Here is a 20,235-nt window from a genome sequence, read left to right on the forward strand (position 1 = left end):
GTACGATGGCAGCCAGAAGGCATTACACTGGCATTGAAGAGAAAGAGCCTTTGATCAGGTCCTCGGGAAATACTTCCTCCATCTTCCTGAAGTGTAACTTTAGACCAGGCTCTACCAAGGCCACTTCACTCTTTTGTGCATCCCCTTGAGCTCACTGGTGAATGAGCTGAGGTCTGCTCTGTTTCCTTTACTAGGTGCTATGTGTCAAGGATCCCTACAATCACTTTTATTACTTGCTTTATCTAAAGAGCTCCTTGCAGGAGCCCGGGGTGTCAGTGGTCATGACAAGAGCATAGCTGGAATATAACAGTATTTTATACCCTCTGGGTCAGACAATTAACTGGGGCCCATTAGCAGCTCTGTCTCAAGTCTCAGGCCTGTATCAGGAGCAGTAGCAAAGAGGTGTCAGCTCTCCCTCAGGAAAGACCAGTCTCCTCATGGGACTCACCCACATGCTGAAGAAAGGCAGGAGAAAAGTTGAATAAAGCAATATGCTTCACCACATCTACCACTTTCGAGACTCTCTTTCAATAGAAAGCTGCTGAAGTCTGGTGGCACTGTTGTGCCATACGTTTAGGGCAGCACTGGATACTTTAAGCGATCTGGGTGGGTAGAAGCTCTCAGTGGCATGTCTCCAAAATCCCCCCACATTGCTCCAATAGATCCAACAAGGGTTCAGTCCAGCCCCCTCTCCAGTCAAGAAAAAGTTTGCAATCACTGCCATTGGGCAGATCCTCAGTCCTTAAACCTGCCCTACCAGCTTTCACAGCATCAGCCATGAGGGTTTGGTCCCAGGTGAAAGCAGAGAACAAGGACAGAGCAGAAAAATGGGGCAAGACAGAGAAATCAAATGCTTTCTTTTGGTCAGCTGCTATGGATTTCAGGATCTAAGCCTGGTATAAAGTACCATACTGATCCTTCATAAGGGAAATCCCCTCGACTCCTATCGATAAGCACACGCATGGAGTGGAGCCTCTGCTCCAATACCTGAATTTTCATGTCTTCTCATTGTAATCAGCTCTAGGAGAATAATGTCATATAAGATGTCAAAAACAAGAAGCAACACGTTAGAAGAGTGCCACTTGGAAATAAAGCCCTGCTTTTATTGGATAGCTGATCTGCTAAAAGCAGTTATTTGAAATATCTGCAGATCGTTGGGATCTGTGAATAATTGCTATCTGCACATCTCAAATTCTTTACAGTTTTGCTGTTACATAGCTGTGCATGTCTATAAATAGTAGAGCAATGTCGCTCACTGCATAATACAGTCTCTGTGTTTTTACAACTCATCATGAACTTCTATGTAATTTATTTTTTATTGAAGAATTCCAATTAATGGCTTCCTGGTGATTTTAAAGCCTCAAATTATCAGTCTCCGAAAACAAAGCAGAGAACATAATTATCATAAACCGAGAATTTTTCATTTTGAAGCTTATCTGTTTGTGCTAAGTATCTTGTCTGTAAGTAATTAGTGCCTTTATTTTTTTCAGTAAAAATAATGACCATTCTATGCTGCACATCCAAATTTTGTTAACTGCTAGATGTACTGTATACATTATATTTGAAAATGCACCACCTTGGACCAGCTTTAAAGTATTTCATCAAATGATAATGGCAACAACAAAATACATCTGTTTGTCAGAATAAATTATGTGGCATATTAAAAAAAGCTATTATATCTTTTTCTCTTCTAAGAGTAAAAGCCTTTCAAAAATATGCACTTCTTATTTATTACTATGGTGGCATAGGATGATGGTTAGCTGCTTTTAGGCTATTTATAATTCCCAACTGCTGATCAGAACTGATCAGCCAATCGTATATACTTACAGAACACCCTTTATGTGGATATCTCAGTACTTACTGAAACGTTTTTGCTAAGCACATGCAGGAGTGCAAAACCAAGACTGGAAACAGCCAAGGTAGGTAACTGGAGAACTCTACAGCACCCTCTCACAAGCACTCCTTGTAAGGGAGGAATTTAAACCCTCTATACGATACAGTGAAATCCTGCTCCCGACCAGTACCTGGGGAACCCGGGCGGAAGGGAAGCACATATATTTACAGTCACTAGTGCCAAGAGCAGATTTGTGCCACTGATGTTTTAACAGCACACAGAACTTTGCACAAGTTTCCTGCATGGTCTCCTTTAGATGCTCAGTGTCCAGCTGTGTTTGCAGGTAGGATGACTTTTCCTAACTTCAGGCAAATCAGTTTATGACCCAGAGCGTGAGGGCTTGTCCTGCCTGTTATTGTTTAATTGTTGCACACACACTCATTAGACTTGAGCGATTTCTGTATTGTACAGGCCACCCAGATAAGTCAAGAGTCTCCTACAGCAAAGGGCGACAAGGATGGAGGGTGACCTTGGTGCAGATCTCTGGTCTCACATTTGCTCTACACATCCAGAGCATCCTCTAAGCTACAGAAGAGAGTGAGGACCAAGCCCCAACAGAGAATGAGAATGCCATGTACCAGCCATACTCAATATTACCACAAGTCTAACGTTGCTTTATTTCCTTGTCTTGTACAGTAATGCCTTTTCTATTGTGGCTCACATCAAGAAAAGAAATCACACAGTCAATAATCCAGTGGCAATGCATGTTGGATAAAGTGAGGAAGAACGAATTAGGAAGGCAACGAGGATGTTTCCCTACAACACTTTTCTGGCGATCCGTGGATTCTCCCTGAGAGCAAGCTCATTTCCAGGTTGCCCCAGACTGTTAACCATATAACTCTACCAGGTGGAGACAGGCTGATCTCTACCAGACACTGCACCCTCTCCAGTGCCTGCAAACAAGAAGCAACTCCCTGCTTTCACTTTTATAAGGGATCCTGCTAACTGCAGTAGGAGCTTCCTAAAGAGGGTGAATTTTAAAATTAACCCAAGGTGAAATACTAACTCCATAATTTTATACCATTAAAAACATCCCTTGAAAATCTTAAATCAAATTAGAGTAACTTCTCTTATCAGCTCCCCTCCAATCTCACTGGCCGGTTCCTTGCTCCATGACCCCCGTGCACCATCTGCACTTCTTACATCGGTTGGATGGTGAATATCCCTTTGACATCTGAAGCGGGTTTAAAGTCCCTTCCCAGCCTGACCACGGTGCAGATCAGGGCTGGTGATTGTCCAGCCCTAGCTCACATCTCCTGCATCCTCGAACCAAGATCCCCTGTCTTCACTTCAGAGCTCTCTCTCATTTTGGCAGACATCCAGGCCAGCTGCTAAAATAAATCTTTTTTTCCCCTGTGAGCTCTGACGTTCTCCTACTGGCAAAAGGTAGCAATAGTGGCGGTGTTTCTTGGCTTTTATCCTAACTGTGCAATGCACCCCAAGCCACCTCGCCCCATGTCTCCTAACCACATAAGCAGGCTGCAGGATGAAGGAGAGAAGCGCAGCAGCTTGCCGTCCGCCTCGCAGTCTCTTTGCTTCTAGGCACTAAGTAAATGTCAGCTTTTTTACTGTGTTACATACATTGTTAATTTTAAAAAGAAATCCAATATCATTGTTTTTCATGCTAGCTGAGGTGATTCTGAAATTTAATAAAAATAGTGGGTTTTTTCATTAATGGCAACCAGGGTTTAAGCTAGCACTAACTTTCTATAGCAGTAAGACAGGAGAACAGATAAAAGGAGGTCATACTCATCTTGTTACATTACAACTGTCTTCAGTCGCAACTTCAGCGGTAAAGAATTCAAATGCATTGCTATTGCTGTACCGAATTAATGTTAAAAAACCTGGCACAATGCATTGTATCCAAAGCACCTACAAAAATTTCAGGGAAAGGGACTTCCAAGTACCTAAAAACATTAGGTCCAATGATGTTTTCTAGAAGACAAAAATGCAAGGGCAAGGAAATTAAGTTAAATACTTTTTCCTGGTCAGTGTTTGTTGCTCCAGATCTGTCAGGGGGGACAAATTAGGGATTTTTATTAAGGCAGGAACATGGTCAAAGCCTCCTACAGAGTCACCCTGCTTTGGTGGCAGCCCGTCCTAAATGGAACCCCTTCTCCAGTGGATACCCAACTGCATTACAGAGCCAAGCAGGGAGGTACATCACTCATGGAGAAATTACTACACCGTAATCTGTAGTATCTGTATACCTAAAGAGTAGATAGCAGCATGAACTTTGGCTCTCCAACTGCAGCTCTGTGGTCTGCCACCACCACATTAAGGATGAAAACTAAGGGGAAGAATGTGAAAAAAGTATTTTTCTTCCAGAGTGTATTTTCTTTATGGCTGTTATTGGAGAAAAAATTCTACATTAAAACTCTGCTGTGTGGTATTTGTTCTTTTGACTTTGTTGTTGTAGAAGGGCTCCCCAGGTCTCACCCATATCCAAGGCCAAAGTAAGTAAGGTCTTTCCCCCCCCCCCCAACTCTTCCATTATAAATCAGCAGTTTATCATCTCTTCTCCAAAGGCTACTGTTGAGTGGCCACCTTACAACACATCTGCAGTCAGCAGAAAAATTGGGAAAGTCAGCCAGTAGCCATCCACACAGCACGTGGGACTCTGACGAGTACCAGCAAGATGCTCATCCATCTCCCAGCCAGGTCATCCAGCAATCAAGCAATACTTTTCTTATGCTTGTTTGTCAGTACATAACCGAGTAAGTGCAAAAAGCAAGAACAATATCTTTTCTCTCTACAATGATGTTAGCCTATCAACATCTGCAGTCCCTTTTATATGTAAAGGTACATATAACTGTTCCTGAGGTTGTACAGAAGGGCTGATATGAAAAGCAGAGAGCAGACAGCCCAACAAAGTGAACTCCCAAAGTGCCTGCCCAACTCCAATGTCACACATACTTTTATTTTGGCACCTGTACCTTTCCCATCAGCAAGACTTTAGTTTAACAAGAAAAAAATATGCCTTTCCCCCCTCCTCCCTCTTTTTCTTCCGAGTCTGGCTTCTTGATGTTCAAAAGCCAAAGACATCCCAGAATCCTCTTCCTCTGAGCAAGAATACGGACTGAAGTTTAGCCTCAGGTTTTGCCTCTGCCAGCACTGCACTCTGATATCAGGAAATATCAGAGATTACAGAGAAACCGAGAGCAGCAATTCTACAGGAAGACTGAAAAATATGAATGACTCTTTGCAGAACAGCCCTTTCTTTCTGCAGACTTGCATTTCTAAGTTAAATTTGTCACATATTTTTTCAACTTGTCACTGCAAGGAAGGAACTTATAGCAGCAAGAAATTCATTGGGTTTTCCCAAATATTCCCCAAATTAGTCATTGTTTCTCTCCCCAGGCATCATCGCCACAGTTCAGGGCAGAGCTTTCAGGCTGGCAGATGGCGCTTTGTGCTGGATTGCCCCAGCTGCAGCAGCAGAAATCACTGGAAACTTTGGAGTTGGAAATGGAAATTTGCAGTAATATGTGATAATGAGGAAGACGGCTCTTGTCTCCACTGCAGAAGCCTGACCTTTTAACAGAGCAAATGTCAGGGAGAGATACACAAATGTGTTTAGACCAAGATCAGTTGCTTCTCTGCGGGGGGGTGCTCATGCAGGCACAGGTACAGCAAGGGATTTGCAACCACTAACATGCGGAAGTGGCACAGCATTGCAGGTGACTCAGAGAAAGTAGCCTTGGAAATCATACTGCTAGGTGTAAGGGGGCTGATCCTTACAACAGAACATGGGCCATGCATATCCCAGTTTCAGCACACCTGTGGTGCCACCTCACACCACGGGTTTACACAGAGCAGATACTGCACTGTCTTTCCACTGGTCTAGTCTTCCTCCTCAGTCTGCTTCACCTGAAACACTTTCTCCTTTCCAGAGGCGCAGGAAAGGACTGACTTGCCAAATAGGTCTGAAGGAACTGAGTCAAGCTGTGGACCAGAGACAAAAGCCAGAAGGGCAGCTGGCTTGGGTAGGGATGTAAATCCATTGCTTGGGATTCAAAGCCTAGCTTGTGGCCCATCACTTGCACTTCTGGAACATACACGTGTCTGCACATACTCTTCTCAAATGCTACTTTGGCTCCCCTGTCAATTAAGGAAAAGCTACCACTATACGGATGAAGGAGCGGGGGGAGAAGGTCTGCTTCTTAGTCTTCCCACACTAAGACGGGGACATCTGACAGAATAACAACACGGATCAGAGCTATGTGATCCCAGTATCACATCCACCTCTCCTCCTCAGTCCAAGCAAATTTAACAGGACGCATTTCTCAAAATCCACATATTTCACCCAAACGAGTCCTTAAATTAAATCAAGTTAAATGCATCCACCTCTTTTCCTGAGGGAAGCTGCACCTACATAAAGGAGATCAACACAACTGGTCCCTTAGCACGGAGTCCATCAGGCCAGTATCTTCAAACAGTACAATCAATAACTTGCCATCACAAACTGGAGGACACCAGACACATTTTGGCACTAGTTTTGCTTAATCTCTCACGCACAATTAAAAGGTAGGCTAGTGTGTTGGCTTTTAACTACGTAGGAGGATGCACATGGAGTCAGCACCTGTCGGTTCATTTGAGCAATGCCACAGCAAGATAAGAACATTGGTGCCAAATCTGCCCATTGCAAAAACGTGGGACCCCCGTGCCCAGAAACCTGCATGCTACACCAGAGCTCCTATGATTGCATTTCTTGCACCAAGGAGGAGAGCCAATAAAGCAGAGGCACACATAACTGGTCCTTAGCTCTTTGCTTTAGCCTCACAGCAGAGATGCTGCCCTTGGTAAGAGGCATGCAAGAGATCTGCAGAGAGTGCCCCAGACATGGTGTCAGCAAGCACACCGGGTAGTGGCGATGGCACATGGGTTATACACCAAGGGGCTTGGCTGGTTCATCGGGGGCGCCAGAAGCAGCACCTTGTGGCTGCAAGGGAAAAGTCCAAGAAGTCAGAAAAGCATAGTTATAAATTGTTGTGCTTCCCGATTTAGTAATGGTGTTGGGGGGATAGGAGAAGGTAATAAGCAGAATTTTCTAGGAAGCACGCGGAAAATAAGGTACTAAGAAAAGTCACTGGAAATGTCAGGCAAGCCAACAGGGAAAGGTCCAAGGAGCAAGCAAAAGCACAGCATACACTTTTTCATCTATTCAATCTGACCCTGGGCCCAGTGCCACAATCTTTTTAAGGTTAGTGGTGGGAAAGCTGCCTTTTGAATGTTTGCAGAGGCCTATTAACATCCTGTGCTGAGGAACCTTAAACCCCAGGTAGTATTTCAGAGGAAATGGACAGCACAAAACACAGACTGAAAATTAACCACAGCAGACCCCAGGCCTAAATAAGTTCCACTAGCCCTTTCTGAAATCACTTAAAGGCTTTCCTTCCAGTTGGACTCCTGCCCAACCACTTTAATAGGTGCAGCAGGCGGGGGGGGGGGGGGGGGGGGGGGAGGGGGGAAAGAGAAGAAAATAAAAGGGAAAAAGAAACCTATTTGGCTGTGTAATTTAAACATTTTTGCAAAATAATAATAAAGTTAAAAAACAGTTTAACAAAAAATTGCAACTATAGCAGGCTCGGGAGGGTAACTTGGTGAAATACTCTGTGGATGGCTGCAAACCTCTAATGGAAAGTTGTATAAGTGGCTGAGGCCAAAGTAGGCATTAATTACAATGAAAAATCAGTTTAGTACAGGCCACAACTAAATTGGAAGCTGGTCCTCTAGGTAAAACAAAGAAAGTGAACAGAAGCTTTAGATTTGATTACATGGCAATACAAGAAAAATGTGCTGTATGTTGTCTATTATTAAAACTGCTTTTGGGCCTTCTGTGTGTGCCTAAGGGATTTTAATAAAAAATTAGTAATAGCCCTGCTGCCCTGGCTCGCTGCGGCTTTTGGCGCATTTGCGGGTACAAGGCTAGTTCTGCAGTACAAATTAAGTCACTTTAGACAAGCAACCTTGAAAGCATTATGTGATAGCAAAGTTCAAGCGGCACACTTCTACTTTAAGAGGACACAGTCCCTTGCTGGAGGCCAGCTCTGGGTTTAGAAGCTGCAATACAATTTCATCAGGAAAGAAACCCTGCAACTGTTATATTTGTCTTTGATTATTCTTGGCAACACTAGAAATACATATCCAGGTTCATAAATACTATATAAGTGTATAAAATACTGCAAAAGAGCAAGTTAATGGCAAAAAGTCATCATTAACGTAGAATTTAAAAAAAAACCAAATGCTAACTCTATAACCTTCTTTACACTGATATAATTATATTAATAATGGTGTCTTTATTGCTAATATCAGCACTTGGTCCTTGGTACAGCTGGATACAACTAAGCCATGAAAGTTCACCTGGATTAATCTAAAAATACAAAAAGCCCACCCCACCCCCCCCAAGTTTATAAAGCTGACTTCTCTAATCCCTTTCCTAGAGATATTTATTTTAAGGTGAAATTAATTATGTTCTTTATATTCCAGTATATCCATACCTCAGTGGATCCAATTCTGCCATTAAGTCCCTAGTTACAACTTCCTGTAAACTAAAGGCAAAATTTGCTATATGCAGAATTTTCTAAAATCCTGGGAAATAAGGGCAAACAGAAAAAAGTATTGTAGGGCTATTGACGAGGAAATGTCTAGGAGGAGACCACAAGCAACTTTGAGTCTCTTTGGTGGTGTGCTACTGCTATCAGCACTACCTGAGAGGTTGTTACAGCTCCTGAACAGGTGAATATTTGGACATTTTTAGGTCACAGACATTGGTCATGCCCCAAAACCCAGCCTAGATAGGAGTGTAGAGTTTATCTCTACTCCTGTATAGGCAATGTTTGCTACTTAACTAGAAGTTGCATCAGGTTTCTGGGATCTGTCCTAAAGTCTCCTCCTGGATTAATTCCACGCCCACCCCACCCCACCCCCACCCATGTTTGCTGCTCTTTTTCCTTGCAAAACACAATATGGAGAAAGCATCCAACTCTTTCTAAAGTTACCAAGCAAGAAGAGGGCAGGGGGGGACAAGATCTGCTGCTGGTTTAACTCCACAAATTTTAAACTCATCTAATCATTTTTCAAATCTGACTCACAATTGAGTACGTGAGGTTGACAATTTGGCAACTCTTATCGTAAACCAAATGGCTTGGTGAGCTGCTCCTGAGGCCAACGATGCTAACAGGTGTGTGTAGGCTTAGGCTGCTGCTGCCCATCAATGTGACATGGACAACAATGTCCCCAAGTGCTGTGACAAGGAAAAGGGGCTCCTCTCTGCAGCATGACCTAGATATGACCCAGAAGAGTGCTGGAAAGAAAACAACTTTGGCTTTCAGCTCCTTGTCACACAGATGAGTTGGGATTCAAAAATCTGTTTATCCCAGTCACATGTGGCTGCATGCACAGATTCACGTCACTGTGTGCCAAGCAGTCCCAACTCGTATTGATACTTTTCTTCTTTCCAGTGGTGCACTGTGTGATTTAGTGTCAGGCAAGGCTGTCACAAGAAAGGACTATCCCAGTTTACTGTTTCAATGACCAGCAGAGTTGTTTTATACCACATAACTCGTGCAGACCCCTGATTACTTAAAACAAACAAAAAAAACTTCTGACATGAACACTGGCCTCAAAGTAGGGTTTTTTTCTAAAAAAAATAGGCATTACCAAGAGAAACCCCATTGAAAACCTGTAAATCTTCCAGAGGAGAGAGCTGAGGGTGGGTGGCTCATCCCCATTATGCACGGACTGTTCCTGCTGCAGCCTGTGCCTCCTCTTGTTGAGAGGATGAGGATGGGCAAAAGGGATTTCCTTGGGAAAACTTGACAGAACTCAGTGCAGCCAAGGCAGCCTCACGCACCCGAGTGCTGAGGTTGCACAGCAGCAAGCAAGGAGGCTGGGAAAGCCAAACCACCATGCCTAACACTTCCCACCAGCTCTGCCAGACTGACTGCAAAGCCTTTTAATCCACTGCAAGTGATGGGCTCACTTGGAGACGGTTTGCAGTGGCAGCAGCCAGCACCAGACACCGGCCCAACAAATAAACCGCTGGCAGGAAAGGAACCAGGGTACACCTGCCAATGGGCATCGGAGGTGAATAGCCTTATGTAGCTGGAGTATTAAAAAAAAAAATCCCCAAACCTAAAGAGTCTCTTTACATATAACATATATATCTGTATACATACACAGACACTTTGCAATGCACATGAGTTAGAAATGTGTTAGTGCGTCAATGCTTGCAGACATCCCTGGAAGGTATATACATGCCCCTTCTCTTTCTTTCCAAACCTGTTCACTTTTCCTAATGAAAAGCCACAGCCTTTGAGGCCGCCTGGCACCACATCTGCTCAGCGAGTGCAGAAGTGGTCTCCAGAATCAAGTCTCTTTCTCTGGTATCTCTTATGCTAAGATCTGTGAAAAAACAACATCGGGGAAAAAAAGAATAAGGGAAAATAAAACTTTTGTCTGTGGGCTCAAAAAAGCCCTCTTTATGCCAGATTCATCTACATTAAATTGGTCACGACCTTCCAGGTGTCTTTAAGGTTGAAGTGTTTGCTGGACCATTTAAAGCTCCTCTCACAGGCTCCTGCAACCCTCCTGACATGGAGAGCCGGGCTTTTAAGAGTGTAGCCACCTTGTCAATGCTCAGAGGTCACTAATAGCCTGCCTTGGGCCTTCCAGCGGGTCGCGTTCGGCTTGCTAGCCCAACACAAAGGAAAAGGAGAGGAAAGATGGGGAGGGGGGATAATTATCATTCTTCCTCTCCCCCCCCCCCCCCCTCTCCAGGCTGAGAGTTATGCTCCATGTCACTGTGTTAATGCGCTTGCATCCAGGGAGACACATAATGCTCCTCTCAGCCCTGTTTATTAGTGAGATCCATTTGCGAAAGGCCCTTCTTTTGTACCACAATATGAATGTGCTTTGATGGCAAATAATTACGCTAGTCCTTTTGACATGAGGATCCACAGGCTGCCCTAGTTAAGCCAGTAATTAGCCTGTCCTCCTTTTTTTTTTATTATTATTGAGAAACTACAAATTATCCTCATATGAGCACTGGCCATTCCTTTTTTCTCTTTTCTATTCTGCCTCTCTCTCTCTCCCTCTCTCCCTCTCCCTTGTATCTCTCAGCACTTTGGATAAGGGGAATGCAGCTGCACTAGAGCAAGATAAAGCTCCGCCATCAAGATGATGAACAATTTGGATGAAGAGGCTTCGAGATGAACACAAAAGCTGAAGAAGTACGGCTGATGCAGCCCCGGACAGCTGAAGAATGCTGCAGTCTGCAGATGAATAGCCCTCATTTGTGAATATACAGATTTTCCATGATGAATAAAAACTGAGTGTAGGTCACAATAAATAAACTTTTTTTTCCCCCTTCTTCTTAAATAATAATTCAGGTTCCCGGCACCAAACAGCTGTAAATTGAAGGTTGTGCTTAGTTTTCTCAACTCTCAAAGGGGATAATTAAGCTAAGCTCATATTGTTTGATATATTAGTGTAATGATGAGCTACTATATTCTGGCTTGTTTCGAGTTATTTTAGGGTTTTTTTCCATTATCTTTTTTCTTAAATTACATTTCAAATACATTTTAAATGTAGAAACAGCATTTTGAAACACAGTTGCCCTGTGTTTGGGTCTATCTGAAATGTATTCATATAACAGTTAATTAAAGATGCAACATCCCCTTTTTTGGAGAAAAGCGTGGAGGTAAAAAATATTGACATTATTCAACTAGTCCTGATATAGTCTCACTCAACTGCCAAACCTTTACCCTTGTTGGTGCAGGATAATTAGACAGGGCTGTATTCTTTCTCAATACAGGCAGTCATTAACCTTCTGAAACTTCAGGACTGATATTTCTTGGCAATCATAAAACCACTTCAGACCCCATTATTTTTTCATAATTTCTTTCAAATATCAACTGAAGGCAAATTTAATTCCTGAATTTCTGGGTTTACCTGTAAACTGGGCTTTACAGTCATAGACTGGCCGATGTCTTTTTTATTTTTCTTTTTTTTTTTTAGGATAGCTGACCAGATCCTGAGGTCTCCAAGAAGTTTAAAGTATCTCTAAGTGGAAGAGCCTTCTTGGGAAAGAGAGTAAAAGCAAAGGAAGCCCATGAACCTGAGTGCAGGTAGAAAGCAATGGTCCCAAACATGCTCATAAAAGTATGATACAGTATTTTAACAACACATCTGCTGAGGTGGATGAAACATGGTCTTATCTACTTCCAACTGCTTCAGACTGACACTGATCACTTAAATTGGCTGTGAGGTGAGGTTTTAGCCGAAGATACCGGAGAAGGAGTTAGAAGTCCTCTCAAGAAGTCCTCCTGGCATGTGGGGCACTGCTACCTACACCTCCCACTGCACACTGTTGACCAACTACCTGATAACATTCCCAAAGCACCAAGAGGAAGAGAAGCCCGTGCAGTCCCCACAAATATGCTTACACTTCTGGGGACAAAAAGGTAGAACACACACACCCCTCCACCCCCCCTTTTTAGTTTTCCGATTGATTAGGTTTCAACCTGAAATGCTCATCCCCACTAGGACACATTAAAAGCTTTTGATATCTTGTTTGTTCCCAGGCTAGAGCCACACATGAAGCCTTTTCCCCATGTTTTCAACCCACAAAAAGTCAAATAACCTCCCATCTAAAGATTCTAAGTTTAAGCTCTGTGCTATGGAGTATATTACAGAAGATGGAAATAAGGCAACAACACAGTGATCTGACTTTGAATTTTAGCACTGAGTATAAAGTTCTGCTAACCTAAGTCAAACAGACTCTTCCTTTTGCCCACATTTTGAGAATTAAGTCCCACAGCACACTCTATTTGTTTGTTTTCTAAGGCTATGGCACAGCTTCATGACATGGTGAGAAGAGACAGTTCAAATATTTCAGAAAAAAATAAGATTATCCTACATCTTGGCCTGTTTCTGGAACCAATGTGAAGCCACATGTTTTATACAGTTCAAAAATGTGTGCAAATTGTCCCTTTCATCTCTAGTTTGGGATCAAAGGGAGAATAGTCCCTGTGATATTTACAGCATGACTAGAAAGAAATTCCAGAAAACTTTCACCAAAACATGTTCCTATGAGGTTTCCCCGTTGTTTTACACAGCCAAGATGTTTGCATGGTGTCGGTGAACATTTGGGTGCTGTACAGCGCCAGTGCCAAACCTTTTCAGCTCTCCCAGCCCCAGTGGAGATGCATCATCCTAATTTCCCCATGAGGACTATGAATCCCACTGTCACTCGCTTAGCCTGTTGTCAGTGCAAGGAGGCAGCTCAAATGCAGAGGATTTCAGTGGGTTCAGGATCACGTCCCCCATCTTCATTACAAGCTCAGCGTGGTTTGCTGTAAAGCTGTGCCTCTAGTGCACTGCCCTTGTGCTCATCACATCAAACAGCAATGAGATGTTGCCATGGATGAGGTGGGCCCCAACTTCCCCCTCCTAGGAAAACGCTTCCCTACAATACACTATCCACAACTGTGTTAGGAAGAGCAATTAATCAGAAATTGCAAGGAAAAAAAAAGGCAAGGAAAAAAAAATCCCCCACCTGGGAGAAATTTCCCACTGGTGGTTTACTCCTAGAAAGCACTCCAACAATCCTGATCCAAAGGCCATTAGGGACTGTGAGTCTTTCCACTAGCTTCAAGGGAGTTTCAACCAGGTCACTACAAAACTCAGTGAAAAATAAACCACAGGGCTTTACAATGCTGTGTATCAGAGAAAAGCAGGGAACTGCGTGCCATCCCTAAGGATCACAGCTCCCAGGGCCCTGCGGGTTTCTTCACAGTGGCACTACTCGTGGTCAAACAGGCTTGGATTATTGTCTAGAGCTCATCCAGCACTTAAACCGATGATGGATTTCCATTCATGCTTGTGGTAACGGCTGAACATTTATTAACTCTTTTCTCACTCATTATCTCCCTCCTTAAAAGGATGCTCACAGCAAAACCAGGATCAATAGATAGGAAAACAGATTTTTCATTTGACAGCTGTGTAAAAAACACACTTTTAATTTCTATGTAGTCCTGTATAGACACTCTACCAATTGAAGAATTATTTATTTTTTTAACAGCCATGAAATTATTATTCATATTGCTGTTAGGACCCCAAATACCTCATCAAAGATGTGCTGTGCTAGGGCCTGTACATGTCTGTAATACAGCAGAGGGAAAAGACAGCTCCTGCTCTAAAGAGGTTACAATTTTAGTGTGCTATAAGAGACAAAGAAGTGCAGACAAAGCATCCAGGAGACAGGAAGGGTTGAGGACAAAGTAAAGGTGAAAAAGAAAAAAAAAAACCAAAACCAAACCCTGTTGTGCTGTAATAAGTTCATTCTCAGTTTATTCTATTATAGGATTTCAATATTTTTCAGATTATGCAATCTGATTTAATAATCAGTCGTTCAATAAAACTGTTGTTCTTCCTTGTCTCTCCCCAAAGAGTTGATGGAGGCAAAAGGCACTTGTGCCCTAGTGGGAAGAGCCTCTCTCACATTCAAAAGTTAAGACTCACCCAAGGGATCATCAATCAGTAACTCACTTTAAAATTCTCTTTAAAATGTTTTACTAGCTCACTTTACTTGGCATTTTTATCACTATTTATATCTCTAAAACAGTGATATAATTAGTAAAGCTATTAATGTTTCTTATGTTTAGTCTTACAAAAGCTACAAATATCTATAAATCTGGCTTATAGCAAAATAAATAATGACAATAATTCTGTCAAGCATCAATATAATTTGCTGGACACCATTGTGTAAACCAAGCAAATATCTGAACCATTAATGAGCTTAATCTGTGCCATTTAACCGCCCCTTCAGTAAATTGTTCTGCAGGCCAGAGAGCAGCGTTCAGGTTAGTTACTTTACAGACTTCCCCCATCTGCCAGCATTTGCTTTCCTATAAAAGCACCTGGCCTGATTTTACCCAATTCTGCCTTACACTCTTCTACGACTTGAGTCAAAAACCCTCATCAAATGTATGGGAAAGGGTTGGGGTTTTTTTCCATGCTTGTGAAACTTTGAATTTTCAGAGATGCTGATGTTCTGCATGGATCCAGATTCTTTAGGAGAAAAGCCAAAATGAAACAAAATAAAAACCCCACCACCAGAGAAAACTCCTCTTTCCTTTTTTTAGACTTACAATAGTCACTTTTTACTGGTGAGGGCATTCACTTAGGACACGATAAAGTCAGCTGTAAGTCTCTGCTCTGCATAGTTCAAACCAGTAACCGGAATCTTGGTCCTAGCATCTTCGCCTTAGGGTTAGGCTCTCTCATTCAAGCCAAAAAATTATGCCTCAGGCAGGAGAAACTTTTCATCTCTAAAACATCAAACCAGGATGTTGCAGTCTCCTGCTTTTTGTCATATTGTCTGTTCCTGATACAGGGATTTTTTGTGAAAACTCCTGGACAGCTCAAGCCCTCAAGACTTTGAACCATGCCACGGGCCACCCTTTATTCTGCTAACACTTGATTTTCTTTAAAACTGAGTGTTTTTCCACATATGCAGAAAAAAAACAAACCCAAAACCAAACCAACAAAAAACCCAACAGAAAGCATAGACCACACTTTGGCAAAATAATGCAAGCTGCTGTTCTCCACTGTTTTCCCCATGGAAAGATTTCCCCCCTCTTCAGTAAGGTACACAGATATGACCCAAACTTCCAGAGACTGAGTTGGGCTGACCTTCAGCAGCCCAGGGGAAAACCATAAATGCCAATCTAAATACAAAAACAGCATCTGCAGCATTACCATTTTCAATAAGAAAATAAATGTCTACACTCACAAACCCTGAGTAATAGGCCTTTTAAGTAAAAGTATTAGAAGAATATATCAGCTATAAGATATAATACTGGCAACTACTACCACAGGATGGGCATTTTTAACTTTCACTCTAAAATGACTAGACGATAAGAGAGTACAATATATATTTTGAATTCAGGGTGAGATCTTTTTAATATAAGTGTTTTATGATGTAGTCATACATCATTTCTAACTAAAATGGTAAACAAAACACAATCCTTTTCTGAAACATAGATAATGATGGATTTTTGTTATTCTATTTTATTCCAAAAGATAATTTTTCAAGCCAAACTTTTATTTTATTGATGGCATAAGAAGGTCCTAGTACATCTTATTTCATATATGAGACAGTTTCTTGAAAATTGTGAACTAAAAATCAAGTGTCATTACAAAGAAAGAATTTTTGGATACATGATAATCTATTGGTATAGTCCCACATGATGGGATTAAAGGAGATTAAAAGGACCAGGTATGTTTTGTTGATTGCTTTGGCACTTGAAAACCCCTCTGATCTCAGAGCAGGAGTTTTGTGGGGATTATTATAATAATAATGGGGATCTTGGAAGATGGGAGGTGGATAAGCAGAAGGGAACTAAATCCAATAATGTTTGTACTGTCACAAAGCCAGGAGGGTTTGGGATATGATTTAATCCTATGGAGCAAGCCTACCCAAACCTACTCCGAAACAAGATACAGACAAATAAATATATGCAGTAAAATAGAAGCATATCTGTAAAGTGAAATCCCTTGGCCTTCCCCAGGCAAAATATTTTTTCCCTCAACTCCAAAACTCACCAACAATTTGGCTGTGTGTGCTGAGCTGGAATCCCAACAAATTGCTGCCTCCTCCCCTTTACAGCCTCGGCAAAACATGACATCCAAGGAATCGCCTCTACTTTCTGTATCTTTCCTTGTTTGCTTGCATGCGTACTACCAAAGCAGACTGTATCAGTACCTATAAGGAATAAAAATATTTTAAGTACTGACTACTGGAAAAATATGAAACACCTTTTTTAGTACTTGGTTCAAACAGAGGGATAAAGCGGGGAGGAAAATGGCAATTCCCACCACTCCAGTGTCGACAATGGCTGTTCACTGCATCACTGCCTTTCCAAGTACCTTACTGTATGTACCACTGGACAATTCCTCCTGTAGCCTCTTGTCCCAGAGAGTCCCAGGCTTGGCTTTCTATACCATCATGACAACCGCATCCATTTTCTTTGATTAATTTACTAGCTTAAAGCCTCCACTTCTTATTGCCACCAGCAAGTTCTGTCAGGCTAAGCCTGTCTCAGAGGCTACTGATCATCACATCACTCGTTGCAGGTTGAGGGGGGAGGAGGTGACTCTGCTGTACACTACACCCCTCCGTTGTCACACTTCTAGCTGCTGTACCACATGCCTGTTGAAGATGTTTTACATTCACGAGTTCTGCCCAGCATTTGACATACTATTAAAAAAAAATAAAATTAAACAGTAGATGTTAAAGTACGGGTGTGAGATTGCACTAATTTTATCACTTCTATTGTGTTTCAAGAAAATCTAAATTAAAACCTCAACTTGTAACACATGCTCTAATTCAGTCTTTTCATGAAGTCAGTGGAGCAATGCTGAGTTATACCAACTGGTTATCTGGCCCATGGCAGACACATCTGCAGCAGAGGCCTGGGGTCTGCTTTTATAGCAGTTTAATAATAAAGATAATAAAAAAACCCCTAAACCCAGCCCTTAAAATAAAATTTTTAAAAACAGGCCTATAGTTGTTCTTGTTTTGAGTTCTTAGACTAACTACTATGTCTGTATACCTCCTGAAGCTTTTGGCTGTGGTGCATAATCAGAACAAAAGCTCAGAAGAAGCCAGCAGTCCTGGTTACAATTAGTCAGGACTATTTTAACTACCTGTTGGGTTGTTATAGATTTAAGAAGGACTGGCTGGTAAGAAGAGGGGTCTGGGAAAAACATCTCTGCTGAGTTAGGGAGACTTTTGAATTTTTTTAATTTTTTTTAAATTTTTTTTAAAGTTCAGCATCATGTTTAGAAAGGCTGTTTAAAAAGAAAAAGTGAGATATACTCCTTCCCTCTGTTTTGCATGCTCTTTTATGACCCTTAGCTCTCCAAGGCAGTCCATGTTCTTTATTTACACACAGTGGCCAGCACAACAGCATCCTGTCCCTGGCTGGCCTTGGAGCTCAGCTGGAACAGAAATAAAAACAATCTGAAGAACAAGCGAATCACAGACATCAGTGTGAACTTTCCCTAAATCCTGGATGAAAAACCCCATGAAATCCACAAAAGAAAGTCTGAATGCATTAACAAAATAAAAAATAAAAAATTAAACAGTTACGTGAGACAAGCTCCAGTTAAAATAAAAGACAGCAGAGACCAAACTGTAAGACTCTAGGTTTTGAATGAGCTTTCATTATTCATTGACCCAGGTTTTTTCTTTACGTTATACAGAAAAGCAAAAGATTAAACTGATGTCAATGGAAGAGGAGATTGGAGGGTGGGTGCTGTGGACAAGCTGGCCCCACGGAGGTGGTGAAAAGGTGCTTTGACTGTGCTTGGGAAAAGACTGCAGCACACTCAGAACTTCGCAGCACAAGGGTACAGCGACTCAGTTAATTGGGGAAGATAAAAGGCAGGGTTTTATGAGACAGACACTGTCATTATCAGAAATGAAGGATAAAAACTCGAGCAGCTACATCTCATTTTACCACTGGGAAGTCTCGGAAGGAAAAAAGAATTATCGAAGTTTTTGATAGTTCCATTTAACCATAAGAAAACTATGTTAATGTAACCTCAAATGTTTGACTAAAACCTATGAAATCAAGGCAATTCAGCATTCGGGCCTCAGCTTGTTCCCTAACCCACCCACAGTTTCCAGACCATGAGAAACACAAATGCTGCCTGCTTGGGGACAGTGTCATTTATACAGGGAGGCCGTCCTGCAGACTCTTGTAACCCCACCAGCAACAGGCAGTACAGCCCCACACCTCTAGGAAAAAAGTACCCTTTAGAGCTGCACATAAAATCGTCTTAAGTTTTCTATGCTTTTTCTTTTTTTGCTTTGTTTCTTGTAATGAAAATATAAAATCAATATGCAGTTTCACCATAAAACAATCTAACACAAAACTTCTCCCTCTAAAGCACAGCCATGGCTGAGTTAAAGCAGCGATGCCAGAGCACCCCAGACCAAAGCTCTCTGAACTTCTCAATTCCCCAAATTAAAACAGAAGCTGGATTGAGTTCTTAAAACAAAAATAATAATAAAAAAACCCCCCACAAATAACAAACAAAAAATAAATAAAAAAACCCACACGTGCCTACAAAAATTCTCTCTGTCCCTTAAACTTGCCAGGCTACACTCCAGCCTGCACAGGCAGCAAGAAGCAGGCACTTTAATGGCCAAGTTTAAAACGTCCTGAAAGTCTGGGTTTCTAATGAAAATACTGACAGACCCTTAACCATACAGCAGCATGAGCAGGCGCCACCATAATAACCATTTAAGCCCTCTTTTCTCAGAAAGCCTTGGCCCAGCAGCACTGGAGGAGTAAACAGGGCTGGTAACTTAATGACCTTTGAGCATTAGCAGATGGCCTTTTTACGAGCACAGATTAGCAGAACATGGGAGGTTTTAATGGCCACTAACAGGTGCCAAGGCTGCTTTTTCCCTCTCTACCTACCCATAGCCAGTAAAGCACCATCCACTTCAAATGGCATCTCTGCTTCCACCCAGCCTTTTATTTCTATTTACACCCCAGCACCTTCAATGGCACAGCAACATATGTCCTGCACCAACCTGACGACACTGTAGGTTACCAAAAACAAACAAGAGCACTTCACCTTTAGATAATGGCATCATCAGATGGGTCACTGTCACCAAGGTCACACCTGAGGCATGGCTGCTAGTTCAAAGGTGACAAGCAAAATGGTTACCCCTTTCTTTCTGGTACAAGGGAATGTAGGAAACCCCAACAGCAGGTTTCAAAGCTGTTTGAAAGCAGGAGGGAGCCAAAGCCAAGCCAAGGTAGAGCTTTCCCCTCTTTTATTTATAACTTCACTGTGTTCACCTGTGACAACCTTCCTGACCCCTTCCGAGCCCACCTCTCCCACCAGGCCCTTTCTAGCACCCCTTTCCCTGGCTCTGCCCCGTTAAAGACACCCTGATATATTTATCAGCTGGGGCAGCAGCAAGTGCTCAGTCCACATCTTGGCCAATATTCCCTCACCCAGCCCTACTTTGGCCCAGGAGCAACTCAGAAGCACACCAGCACTCAGGGCAATTACCAAATTGGCTCCTCTGCATTTATCTCTGTGGGTGGGTAGAGAAAAACCCTTGCAATTAATCTCAGATGCTGCCTGATTAGACACAGCTCAGGGGTTATGAGACTTTTGGAGCTGCTCGAGCCTGCTCCAAAGCTGCAGCCACAGTGAGCAGGCCGAGATAGAGGGCTGCCCCACCCTGTGTTTGGGGGGTCACACGTGTGTGTGCCAGTAGGCACTCGGTGGGAGATTGAGTATTTAGG

The 20,235-nt window shown here is 42.4% G+C and overlaps 1 long non-coding RNA gene across 12 annotated transcripts in view; it reads right to left on the reverse strand.

Moving 5' to 3' along the window:
* LOC129737253 (uncharacterized) overlaps nucleotides 1-20,235 on the reverse strand; it is a 229,998-nt gene that overhangs the window by 159,277 nt on the left and 50,486 nt on the right. For 10 of the 12 annotated variants that reach the window (XR_008734923.1, XR_008734921.1, XR_008734925.1 and 7 more), the window contains exon 3: nucleotides 16,505-16,664. The exons of the other annotated variants lie outside the window; for them this stretch is intronic. This is a non-coding gene — a long non-coding RNA (uncharacterized LOC129737253). The remainder of the gene's footprint in view (nucleotides 1-16,504; nucleotides 16,665-20,235) is intronic. 12 annotated transcript variants of the gene reach the window in all.

The sequence above is a fragment of the Falco cherrug genome, chromosome 13 (genome assembly GCF_023634085.1).
Source record: "Falco cherrug isolate bFalChe1 chromosome 13, bFalChe1.pri, whole genome shotgun sequence".
Classification (NCBI taxonomy): domain Eukaryota; kingdom Metazoa; phylum Chordata; class Aves; order Falconiformes; family Falconidae; genus Falco; species Falco cherrug.